The sequence below is a fragment of the Gossypium hirsutum genome, chromosome A08 (assembly GCF_007990345.1).
Source record: "Gossypium hirsutum isolate 1008001.06 chromosome A08, Gossypium_hirsutum_v2.1, whole genome shotgun sequence".
NCBI lineage: Eukaryota > Viridiplantae > Streptophyta > Magnoliopsida > Malvales > Malvaceae > Gossypium > Gossypium hirsutum.
Window position 1 is genome coordinate 115,946,428 of NC_053431.1, and position 12,661 is coordinate 115,959,088.

General features: G+C 38.4%; 1 non-coding gene across 1 annotated transcript; it reads left to right on the forward strand.

Moving 5' to 3' along the window:
- Positions 1-12,098: 12,098 nt before the first annotated feature.
- LOC121205165 (small nucleolar RNA R71) lies at positions 12,099-12,205 on the forward strand. Its single transcript, XR_005900250.1, has one exon. It is a non-coding gene; the product is annotated as a small nucleolar RNA R71 (small nucleolar RNA).
- Positions 12,206-12,661: the final 456 nt, after the last annotated feature.

Below are 12,661 nucleotides of genomic sequence, written 5' to 3' on the forward strand. Positions count from 1 at the left end.
AGCCGTTTTAGCCGGCTAAAAATATTTTAGTACAAATTTCTCAGTCATTTGTTCCCAAGTAGTAATTGACCCTCGTGGTAACGAGTTCAACCACTGTTTAGTTTTGTTCTTCAATGAAAAAGGAAATAACCGAAGGCGAATGGCATCATCAGAAACGCCATTGATTTTAAATGTATCGCAAGTGAGCGTTGGGATCTTCATCCTGCAAACCATCAAACTGAACAAACTGCTGTATCATCTGAATAGTGCTAGGTTTTAATTTAAAAGTATTTGCAGCTACAACAGGTCTAACTATACTAGATTTAGTTCCTGTTAAAGAGGGTTTAGCATAGTCATACATAGTACATAGAGAAGGATTTTCATTAGTCGCAATTGCAGGAGGTAGCTGATTGCCTTGGTTTTCAGCCATCTTGTCAGTTGGAGGTTGAGTATCGTCTTTTTTCTCGTTCTCCGTGTATCGTAAGATGCGCCTTATCTCTCTCTTTAATTTCTACAAACTGTACGATCAATTTCTTCGTCAAAAAGTAATGGTCCCGATGGGTTTCTTCTAGTCATACACTATAAAAACCTGCCAAGAGAAGGAAAAAATAAATTAATAAATAATAATGATGAAAAAATTAAATTAAATTGCAAGAAAAATAAATGGCTAAAGTAATAAAAATTGAGCGCTCATAATATTTTAGTTCCCCGGCAATGGCACCAAAAACTTGACCGCGTGATTTGTAACGAGTAATAAATATTTATAATGAAGATCAAACCTAGACTAACTATTTTCACGATGAAAAGGCAGCGTACCTATCGAGCAATAGTATAGTAATAGCAAGACCGGGATATCTTACCCAAGGGAACCAAAAGTACTAGTAATAACTGTCTTTTTATTATCTAGCCTAAGAATAATGCGGTTTTGTTTTAATTTAACTAATTATCTAAACTAAGAACGCACGGAGAAAAGAGTTGGGGAATTGCTTTTGGGAAAATCGATTGACTTGAGACAATACCTAAGGAAAAATCCACCTAGACTTTACTTGTTATTCTGGCTCCGAATTGGATGATTTATTCATTCAACTTGTTCTGTAGAGATCCCTAAGTTATGTTATTATCCCTACTCAAGACTAATAACGTCTAATCCCTATATTGAATAACTGAGACTTTTCTCTAATTAACACTCTAAGGTTGCATTAACTCGATCTATGGATCCCTTTATTAGGTTTCACCCTAATCCGGTAAAATCTTGTCTCCCTATTTCTAGGCGCGCAATCAACTCCTCTTAATTATGACAAAAGTACTCTTAGACAGGGTCTATTCCTCCTCTGAATAAGAGCATATCTTGAATCAGTATCCTGGGATATCAAAACAAGACTTAAGAACACATAATTAAGAACAAGTTAAATATTTATCATACGATTCAGAAAATAATAACAAGATTCATCTTAGGTTTCATTCCCCTTAGGTATTTAGGGGATTTAGTTCATAACTAAATAAGAAAACATCTCAGAAAAATAAAGAGTACAAAACATAAAGAAAACTCAAAACTCCTGAAGGGAAATTGAGGAGAGATCTTCAGTCTTGATAATGAATCCGGCTTCTGAAATGGATCAATCGGTTTCCTTGGGGTAATTCCTTACCCTCTATTCTCCATCTCCTTTTTCTCCTCTTCTAGGGTGTATTTATAGGCTTTGGAATGCCTAGAAACCTTCAAAAATGGCCTTTTTCGAATTGGACTTAACTTGGGCTTGGCAAGGACATGCCCGTGTGAGTCGTGCTCCAATTCTGCTAGATTGACACGGTCGTGTGGTCTACCCGTGTGAAGAGATCCAGGCCGTGTTGATTTCATACTTCGGTCTATTTTCTCTGTTTTTGGCCTGTTTCTCGTTCGTTTCGCTATCCTATGCTCTTCTAAGTATAAAACATGAAATTAAAGCATTAGAAGCATCGAATTCACCAATTCTAATGAGAAATCATTCATAAAATGCATTAAACATTGGGTAAAAATGTGTATAATTTACGGTTTATCATCTACCTGTGTAAGTCGTGCTTCGATCCTACCAAATGGACACAGCCATGTGGCTTACCCGTGTGAGGAAGTCCAAGCCGTGTTGATTTCCCATGTGGGTCCATTTTCTCTGTTTTCGGCCCATTTCTCGCTCTTTTTACTCTCGTATGCTCACCTAAGTATAAAACATAAAATTAAAGAATTAGGAGCATTGAATTCACCAAATCTAAGGAAAAACCATCCATAAACGTGCTAAGCATGGGATAAAAATATGTATAAATTAAGGTTTATCAAATACCCCCACACTTAAGCGTTTGCTTGTCCTCAAGCAAAATCCTCAACTCACAATCAAAATAAATTCTTCTCAATATATAATCCCTATCAATAATATCTCAAAATAATCTATAAGTATTCATACATTGAAAATTCAACTAAAAGTACATCAAAGTTTCAAATATTCCGAGTTGAGCATTTTATCACGAAAACATAGGTGTCCCCACTCATCTAAGTAATCACCTTTGATCAAATATCACAGAGTTTAACATCCTCACTAAAGATTCACTCAAATCACTCGAGGTGTTTAAGGACATCAAATAAAGCACTCATTAGTCAATATGAAAAGTTATTACCATAGGCTTGCTTGAAAATCAAATCTTCACCACTATATATTGAGATGATACATCAATCAAAAAGGTCTTTAGAGGGTTATAACGTGGCTTTGGTTAAGGGTGTGGTCACAAGCTGAAAGAAAAGGTTAGAATCAAGATTGAATTGAAAAAATCACCTAACTAGAAAAATAACTAATTATCAATTGAATACAAGTGAGCTTCTTCTCAAAATATGGAATTAACACTCAAGCTCAAAAATGACAAATTACTACTAATATGTATGTAAGTATTGTTTTTTTTAAAGAACAAGTCAAATAACATAGAACTTATTTATTGCGACGAAGAATAAAACATAGCTAAGCAATTAATTCAAATCAAATCTCAACAAAAATAGGGCTCAAATTAGGGGATTTCAACAATAATGGGTTATGGGTTAATATTGAGGGTAAATCAATTAATGGCTTGTTAGGCTCAAAGGGTTTCACTCAGGGTTAATTATGAAGGTAGGCTTTTGCGGAGTGAGTGGGTTAAACCTAAGTGCCTTTATCATCTCGACATATCAAATCAAATGGTGTGGTCTTGACATGCATAATCAAGCAAGTTCTAGATTAACTAATCAATACTGACGCGCTCATAATAAAAGTGAGCATGAAAGAAATAACATATGCTCTAAAGGCTTAAGATCTCACAAAAATTATGGCTTTTTGATGTTTAAACTTGTGAATTTCAACTCAAGATAATATCTAAACTTGGGGAAACAACCTAAAAAATTTTAATTCTCAAAAATCAACTTATCATGCTTGATTCCCTAGTGTCTTAAAGTTTAAATGATCAATGCATAAATGCCTATGTTTTAATTCAAGACATATCAATAAAAATCATAACCTAATCAAAATTCATTTTAATAATGGTATGAGAAGATCTCATGAGAACAAGACAAAATTCAGGGATTTCTAATAATGATATAAATGACCCCCCACACTTAAGATGTACATTACCCTCAATGTACAAAGATAGATATATTGAAAAATATAGATATATAATCATAAGATAGAAGAGAAGTGAAACTTCCTGAATGATGAATGAACTCCTTGAATGTAACACCCCTATCCCGTAAACGTCGCTGGAATAGGTAAGGGGTGTCACCGGACAGACAGAGCATTTTCGAACAACACGGATATATGACATTAATACATTTGCATTCATCAACAATTCATCCATTAAGATGGTCTACGAGACCTAAAACTTACATTTAGGGAAGGTCGGGACTAAACTGAACCCATTCAAAATTTTCAGAACTTAATCAAACTTTTCAAAACTGACAAAGTCACACGCCTGTGTGACTATGCCGTGTGACTCACACGGGCACAAGACACGTTCATGTGGTCCAACCGTGCCAAAAAGAGGTCCAATACTGACTTTTTAACACGGCCAACAGACACGGCTGTGTGCCATGACCATATAAAATTTAGCTAGCTACTAACTTTTTCACACGGCCACAAGGCACGCCGTGTGGCACAATGCAGGCTTGGTTTAAGCCAATTTGCCACCCCATATGGTTTCAATCCTACAAGCATTAATATGCAACAATTATAGCAACATTTCCAACCAACTCCATACTAAATTATAACCAAAACACATTAGAACATGGCACATTACCACATACACCAAAACAATACACAAACATATCATTTGCTTGAAAATTGACAAGGCATAACATATATACAATTCAAAACATAATACATAGACATTTTAGCCTAGACATGCCATACTTAGCAATATTTACACTTCAATGGTACCAAAAATGAGTTTGATAGTGTGGTGACGATCATCGACGATTTCGAGCCTTCAGTAGCTACGATAACTGAAAAAATAGACAAAATTCACAAAGAGTAAGCTACGAAGAGCTTAGTAAGCCAAACACAAATGGTCTAATTACTAAAGCATATATATGTAGTTCAAAAACAACAATAAGAATTCATAGCCATTTCTCAGAGTTGTTCATAAACTTAACCATGCTCATTTGCTTGTATGCATATCATATTCATTTCCATGATTCCACACCTACTTCGCAGAAACAGAGTCTTTCATATTCAGAAATTAAGTACGATACAAACATACCTATATAGACTACATATTTCACATGTTCATTTTCATATCTCATACTTTGTCATCAGACGGTTCAGAAACGATACAAATATTCATAAACGAGTATAATGCCAACGTCCCAGACGTGGTCTTACATGTAATTCAGTATCGATGCCTCTATCTCAGACAGGGTCTTATACGAAATCAGATACGATGTCGATGTCCCAGACATGGTCTTACACGTAAATTTCAAATCGATGCTTATGTCCCAAACACGATCTTACACGATAATTCAGATTAATACCAACTTTCTTCTATCAGGATTTCAAGGCCGTCCAATGTAGATAACAATTTATAAACATAGAATTTAATCAACTTAACACATAAGTGTAGTTTGACTTACCTCATACGGATTTCAGATGAAAATGAGTCGACTATTCAACTACTTTGGACTTCCCTCGATCTAAGTTCGATTTTCTTTGTTCTTGATCTAATACAATACAAATTCAGTCATTCAATCATTCATTTCATTCAATTTCATCCATATACACATATTTTGGGCAGTTTTCACTTTAGCCCTTACATTTTCACACTTTGACAATTTAGTCCATTTTTCACAAAATCATCAATATGCAAAATTTCTTTGCAACAAATGCTAGTTGAATTTTCATGGCTTCTATATAAGTCCATACAAAATGTTTAATTCACAATTAGTCCTTCAAAACCTCATTTTCAAAATTTAACCCAAATAGCTATATTTCATAAAAATTTAAAGACAAAACTTATAAATCATCTACCAAGCCTTCATAATTCATCCAAGAACATCACAAAGCTCATGATATCAACAATGGCATTTCATGAAATCTTAAAAAGAAATAGAAATTCAGACATGGGCTTTGAAGAACACGAAGCAACAATTACAGAAACGTAGAAATTATCAAAAACGGACGAAAACACATACCTTAATTGAGCTTTAATCTAGCCAAACCCTAAATGCTTATATTTCTTTTCTTTCTCTTTGAATTTCAGCAAGAGCAAATTGAAAATAGCCATTTACATTAATACAATGGCATATATCATTGAATTTTTACCAATTAATGTTCATAATTGTCCATGCATTAATACAATGGTCCAATTGCATCATAAATACCTCTCATTTATAAAGCCAAGTCAAATTAGCACTTTAACAATTAACATGCAACTTTTGCATTAAACACAACTAAGTCCTTTTTCATTATTAAACATAGAAACAGATAATTTAAATCACAGAAATTTCACAGATATAAATTCACATATTGCAGACACAGAAAATAATATTAAAATATTTTTCAACTCGAATTTGTGGTCCCAAAACCACTATTCTGTCTAGGGTCAAAACTGGACTGTTACATTGAATTACAGTTATGGAGAATAATAGGTCAAGGCAATTATGAGAGTGGAGGAGGATACTCCGGTGGTGGTAGAGGTTTATTAGTCCATAAGTCCTACGCCAAAAGAATATTATATCTGGTAGTAGCTATGGTCGTGGTCGAGTAGGACATGGCAGTCGTGGAGAACCTTTTCCAGTGGAGTTTTTAGTTCCTAAGTGATATGAGCTTTGGAGCTCTTTATAACTGTGATAAAATCAAGAACTCTTTAGGAAATATAAGGAAGCATAATTACTCGTAATGAAATAGCCAAAACTATAAATTATTCAATAAAAATTATAGAACCTAAAATTAAAATAATATTAAAGGAAAATAAAATAAAAAGTACTTAAAGAAGATAAATAAAGATAAAAGTGGAAATAAAAATAAAAAATAAAAAAGTCTTTAAACATTGTCATCACCGGATGGTTCGCGAGGTGGTGGTGGCGATGAAATGTGAAGGTACTGACAAATCTGATGAAGAGTAGCATCAATGTGATCAAAGCGCTGAAAACACTACTGCTCAAATCGAGTAAGGCGCTTAGAGATGTCAAAGTATGAAGCCGCCACATGAACTGGACGATGGATGGGTGGTGGCTAAGACGGTGGGTCGTCATGATGTGGAGGGACATCATCAATAATCTCTTCTGGGTCCTCCTCCTCGGTGGACTAGACGAGGCAGTATTGAGGAGGGTAGGTTTCACGTCGTTTCTCAATCATCCTCATATGTAGCATGCTCGCAATGCCCTGTGCGGACATTTAGCCGATGAGAGTGAGGGAGGATGATTGTGCCGCTGTGTTGAGGAGCCCAAAGTGTCAAGCCAATCGAGTCACATAGGGCCCGATAGAAATGAATCCTCTCCTATGTCGCTCCGCCGGATGGCGGATGGCGAGGCCAATGAAATAGGCAAGGTCGAAGACGTGCCCATTCGCCATGCTCCACAAGAAATAGGTGTCATGAGTGTTGACGATGCCGATGCTCTCTCATTGTCCTGTCAGAGTGTGGGCCAAAATGGCATGTAGGTATTGCAGGAATGGGGCGAGGGCTAATGCCTTAGAGCGGCTAGGATCATAGGTGGCTGAAGTAGGGACGAGGTTCTTCCAACACTTTGAGAGAGAGTAGTGGATGTGGCGATGGAGGGTGTCGAGTTCGTTGTCGTCCATGAACTCCTCCGTATACAGACTTAGTGCAATTCTGAACTCCGATACGCTCAACTGGCACACTAAACCACTAAGGCAGAACTGGACCATTCTAGGATCGTCAAAGTTTATCATGACGACTTGAAGATGGACGGTCAAGCAGAGTTCTATTATGAGCTCGAGGTACGTCGACTCGATGATCTCAAAGAAGAGCCCCCATGGTTCAGTCGTTAGGAGGGCTCAGACCGCGTCAGCCATTTGAATTTGTTCAAGTGCAGCCCAATCAATACAACAGCCCACACCTCGGGGTCGGGCCCGTAATATCTGAAATAGCTCCTCTTGGGGTCCCAAGGGAAACTGGAGGAAAGGGTAATGGATCTCAATGGTAGGACCCATGGATGACGTTGCTCCTTTCTTAAGAATGAAGTAAAAATAAAATTAAAGAAAAATAAAAAAAGAGTAGTTTTAAAAAGATAAAACATAAAAAAAATAAATAGAAGTCTTTAAACATCTTCATCGCTAGATGGTTTGCAAGGTGGGGGCGGCGATGAGATGTGAAGGTGCTGAAAAATCTGATGTAGAGTTGCATCAATGTGATCAAAGCGCTGAAAACATTGCTCCTTGAATCGAGTGAGGCACTCAGAGATGTTAGAAAGTGAAGTCGCCGCATGAATTGGACAATGAATAGGTGGTGGCTGAGAGGCTGGATCCTCGTGAGGTGGAGGGACATCATTGGCAATGTCCTCTAGGTCCTCCTACTCGGCTGACTGGATGAGGCGGTACTAGGGAGGATCAAATCCACGTCGTCGCTTGATCATCCTCATATGTAGCATACTCGGGATGCCTTGTGGGGACATCTACCCGATGAGAGTGAGGGAGGAAACTTGCGCCGCCATGTTGAGGAGACTGAAGTATCGTGCCAGGCGAGTTACATAAGGGCCAATGGAAATGACTCCCTTCCTATGCGAATAGCGAGGGCATTGAAATAGGCGAGGTTGAATACGTGCCCATGTGCCATGCTCTATAAAAAATAGACGTTGTTAGTGTTGACGACACCAGTGCTCTCTCACCGTCCTGTCAAGGTGTGGGCTAGGATGGCTTGTAGGTATCACAGGGATGGGGTGAGGGCCAATGCCTTAGAGTGACTCGGGTTTTAGGTGGCCGAAGTAGGGACGAGGGCCCACAGTAGTTTGATGGAAAGTAGTGGATGTGGCGATGGAGGCTGGCGAAGTCGTCGTAGTCCATGAGCTCCTTTGTATATAGTCCCAGTACGACTCCGAGCTCAGGCACACTCAGCTGGTGAACTAAACTGCCGAGACGAAATTGGACCGTTCCAGGATCATCGAACTTTGTCAGAACAACTTGAAGGTGGAAGGTCGAGCAGAGTTCGAGTGTGAGCTCGAGGTACGTCAGCTCGATGATCTCAAAGAAGAGCCCTCACAGGTCAGTCGTCAGGAGAGCCCAGACTGCTTCATCTAGTTGGATCTACTCTAAAGTGGTCCAGTCGATGCAATGGCCCACACCTAGGGGTCGGGCCCGTAATATTTAGAAAAGTTCCTCCTATGGTCCCGGTGAAAATTAGAGGAATGGGTGCCTAATCTCGGTAGTGGGACCCGAGAAGGATGCTGCTCATTTTCGTTTCTTTGAGGTGGGGACGGTAGTCTTCTTTCCCTTTGGGTTCGTCATGGTATCTGCAATGAAAAGACGAAGTTATAAGAATAATCCCCAAGAATAGCATGTAAATATACGCAGGCATGTTAAAACTAAACAAGAATACTTCACAGGGGTTACTGACTAAAGGGAAAATCTACTGAAAATAACTAAGTCTTAATAGATATATCAATTCATTATTAGCATTAAGAATACAATAATAGTTCTAACGAAATACCTAGTACATATGGTAATGATAATATAGAATATGGCATGAAATCTATAGAAACACAAAGATGAATGTATCATAATGCATCAACTAAAATGGCAAGTTTCAAAATAAGAACAAAGAGTATAAGAATGATTATCATCAGAAACATTCAAATAAACAAGAAATAACAATAAATAACAAGAGAATAGGGAGAAAATAATGGACAAACACAATAGTGCTTGGTGGAGGAGTAATGTGGTCGGCCACGGCGTGGGTAATGAGGCTGTGTGGTGTGCAAGGGTGAGAAGAGTGGATAAAGGAGAGGAAGAGAGGAGAAAAATGGAAGGAGAAAGAGAAAGGAGTGGCCAGTCGGTGGTGGGAGAGGGGATTTCAGCGGCTACGGTTAAGGTTTTTAAGGAAGGGGATGATTACTAGTGAGGGGTTCATATAGATATTGGGGAACAAGGCCGTGGGGCACGCCCGTGTGCCCTTATTGTAGCCCATGTGTTTTATGATTTTCAAATTTAGGCGTGTCTGAAATTCGGCCCACGCCCGTGTTCTTTGGGCATGTTGATGCACACAGCCGTGTTGCATGGCCGTGTTTTGCTTTGTTCGCTTCTCCCACGCCAGTGTATGTATGCGCACACCCATGTTGTTTTGACAATATCGACCACGGATGGTAGGCAAGAGCGTGTCACACTTCCGTGTTAATTTGGCAGTTTTGACCCGAGTTGATTTGACAGAATTGCCCACGGCCACGTCGTACTGCCGTGGCAATGTATTGAATCCCATGTTGGGGAAAAATTTTGCTCTGTTCTCCCATGGCCGTATCGCACGGTCATGTCACTGCTCGTGGTATGAGCACGACCTAAGGCACGCCCATGTTCCTGGCCGTGTGGTTTCTGGAAAACTTGTGTTCAAGTACTCAGTTAGTGATTTAAATGTTAAAAACTAAAATTTTAAAGAAGTTAACACCGTTAGTGCTTAGGTTGCCTCCCGATGAGCGCTTATTTATAGCCTAAGCTCTACTTACCTCAATTTCGTATGATTTGGGGGATTAAGGAGTTGAAACTCCTCACCTCTGCTATCAATTTTATCAAAATAAGGTCTAAGTCGAGTATTATTTACCTTAAAAAGTTTTGAATACAGTATGTGTTACCTCGACTGTGCCATGTGGAAAGATGTTAATTACTGTGAAGGGAGTGGCTCTGTCTGTATTGTGCTCTAGAGTAGTAATTCAGGATACTTTGTCCCCAACTTTAATTTGCTTCGTTCCATCCCTATGTTCATTGTGGTGTCTCTTCGATTTTTCATGCGCTTTTGGTTTTTCCTTAACAGGTTTTTGCCATTCATCTAGTTCTTCAATCTGTAGCCTTCGTTCTTCATAGATGGGTCCCTTGCTGTTACTTGAACAAGGCTCATTTATGCTCGTCGAACGTGTTTCCTGCAAAGAAGGTTGCACCACATGATCAGTATTAGTAACACGATTTATACAACCACCCTCAATATTTAATTTGTTACTTGAATTACGAGCTTGAAGAGTGATTGTTTCATCACCCACATGAAGTGTGAGTTCACTTGTACCAATATCGATAACAGTTCTAACAGTTGTTAAAAAGGGCCTTCCTAAAATTAAAGGCACGCCACTATCATCTTCTATGTCTAGAACAACAAAGTTATATAAATTTATGGATTTTAACAAGAACATCTTCAATGATACCCCTAGGAAATCTAATAGTTTTATCAGCCAATTGAATGCTCATCCTAGTTTGTTTGGGTTTCCCAAGATCTAACTGTTTAAACATTTTATAAGGCATAACATTAATGCTCGCCCCTAAATCAGCCAATGTATTATTCACGTTCAAACTACCAATCAAACAAGGAATCATAAAACTCCCTGGATCTTTCAACTTGTTGGGTAACTTATTCTATAGAACGCCTGAGCAAACTGTTTTTAACTTTACATACGACGCCTCATCCAACTTCCGTTTATTTGCTAAAAGCTCCTTTAAAAATTTAATTGCGTTTGGCATCTGCGAAAGAGCTTTAATAAACGGTAAGTTAATGTGTAATTTCTTTAATAGTTTAAGGAAATTACCAAATTGTTCGTCCGTGTGGACTTTCCTTGTCGCACTGGGGTATGGCACATGAGGTTTGTACTTTCTACTTACCAGTTTTTGCTCATTGTGGTCCACCTCACTTTTACCTTTACTTGTCACAATTCCTTGCCTTGGTTCTGATTCAGGTTTGACTAACCCTTCCTTATCTCAAACGGTAATTGCATTGAGTTGTTCCCTTGGGTTAGATTCAGTATTACTCGGTAAGCTACCTTGTGATCGTTCAAAAATTAGTTTGGCAAGTTGTCCTATCTGAGTTTCGATCCCTTGGATCGACGCTTATTGATTCTTAAGTGCTATTTCGGTATTCTAAAAACGAGTTTCTGACATAGAGATAAACTTTGTGAGCATCTCCTCAAGGTTTGATTTCTTTTCCTGCTGGTAAGGTGGTTGTTGAAAGCCTGGGGGATTTTGTGGCCTTTGATTTCCTTGGCCACCCCACGAGAAGTTGGGATGGTTCCTCCAACCTGTAATATAAGTGTTGTTGTATGGGTTATATTGAGGTCTAGATTATTATTACCCATATATTGAACTTGTTCCTCCTTGGTGCTAGGATTGAAAGATTGATATTCTATGTGCGCTTCTCCTCCATTTGAATCACACCTCATCACTGGATGTACCTGAGTAGAACCATATAAACCATCAATCTTTTTATTTAAAAGTTCTACCTGGTTACATAGCATAGTAACCGCGTCGAGGTTGAAAACACCAGCTACTTTTTTCAGCTTTGTTCTCATGACCTGCCACTAATAGTTATTCAGTGACATCTCTTCAATAAATTTGTAAGCCACTTTAGGTGTTTTGTTATTGATAGTCTCACCAGCAAATGCGTCGATAAGTTGCCTCACACTGTTGTAAAACGTTTGAACCTGCAACCATAAAGGTAACCCATGGTGAGGGCACCTTCTCAATAGATCCTTGTATCTCTCCCATGCATCATAGAGTGTTTCTAGATCCATCTGTACAAAAGAAGAGATATCATTCCTCAACTTAGTCGTTTTAGCCGACAGAAAATATCTAAGTAAAAATTTTTCGATCATTTGTTCCCAAGTAGTGATTGACCCTCGTGGTAACGAGTTCAACCACTGTTTTGCTTTGTTCCTCAATGAAAAGGGAAATAATCGAAGGTGAATGGCATCATCAGAAATGCCATTGATTTTAAAAGTGTCATAGAATTCCAGAAAATTTGCCAAATGAGTGTTTGGGTCCTCGTTCTGCAAACCATCAAACTGAACAAACTATTGTATCATTTGAATCGTGTTAGGTTTCAATTCAAAATTATTTTCAGCAACAGCAGGTCTAACTATACTTGACTTAGTTCCTGTTAAAGTAGGTTTAGCGTAATCATACGTAGTACGTGGCACAGGATTCTGATTTATTGGATCAGCAGCAATTGCAGGAGGTAGCGGGTTTTCCTGATTTTCAGCCATCTCCTCGGTTGTGGTGGA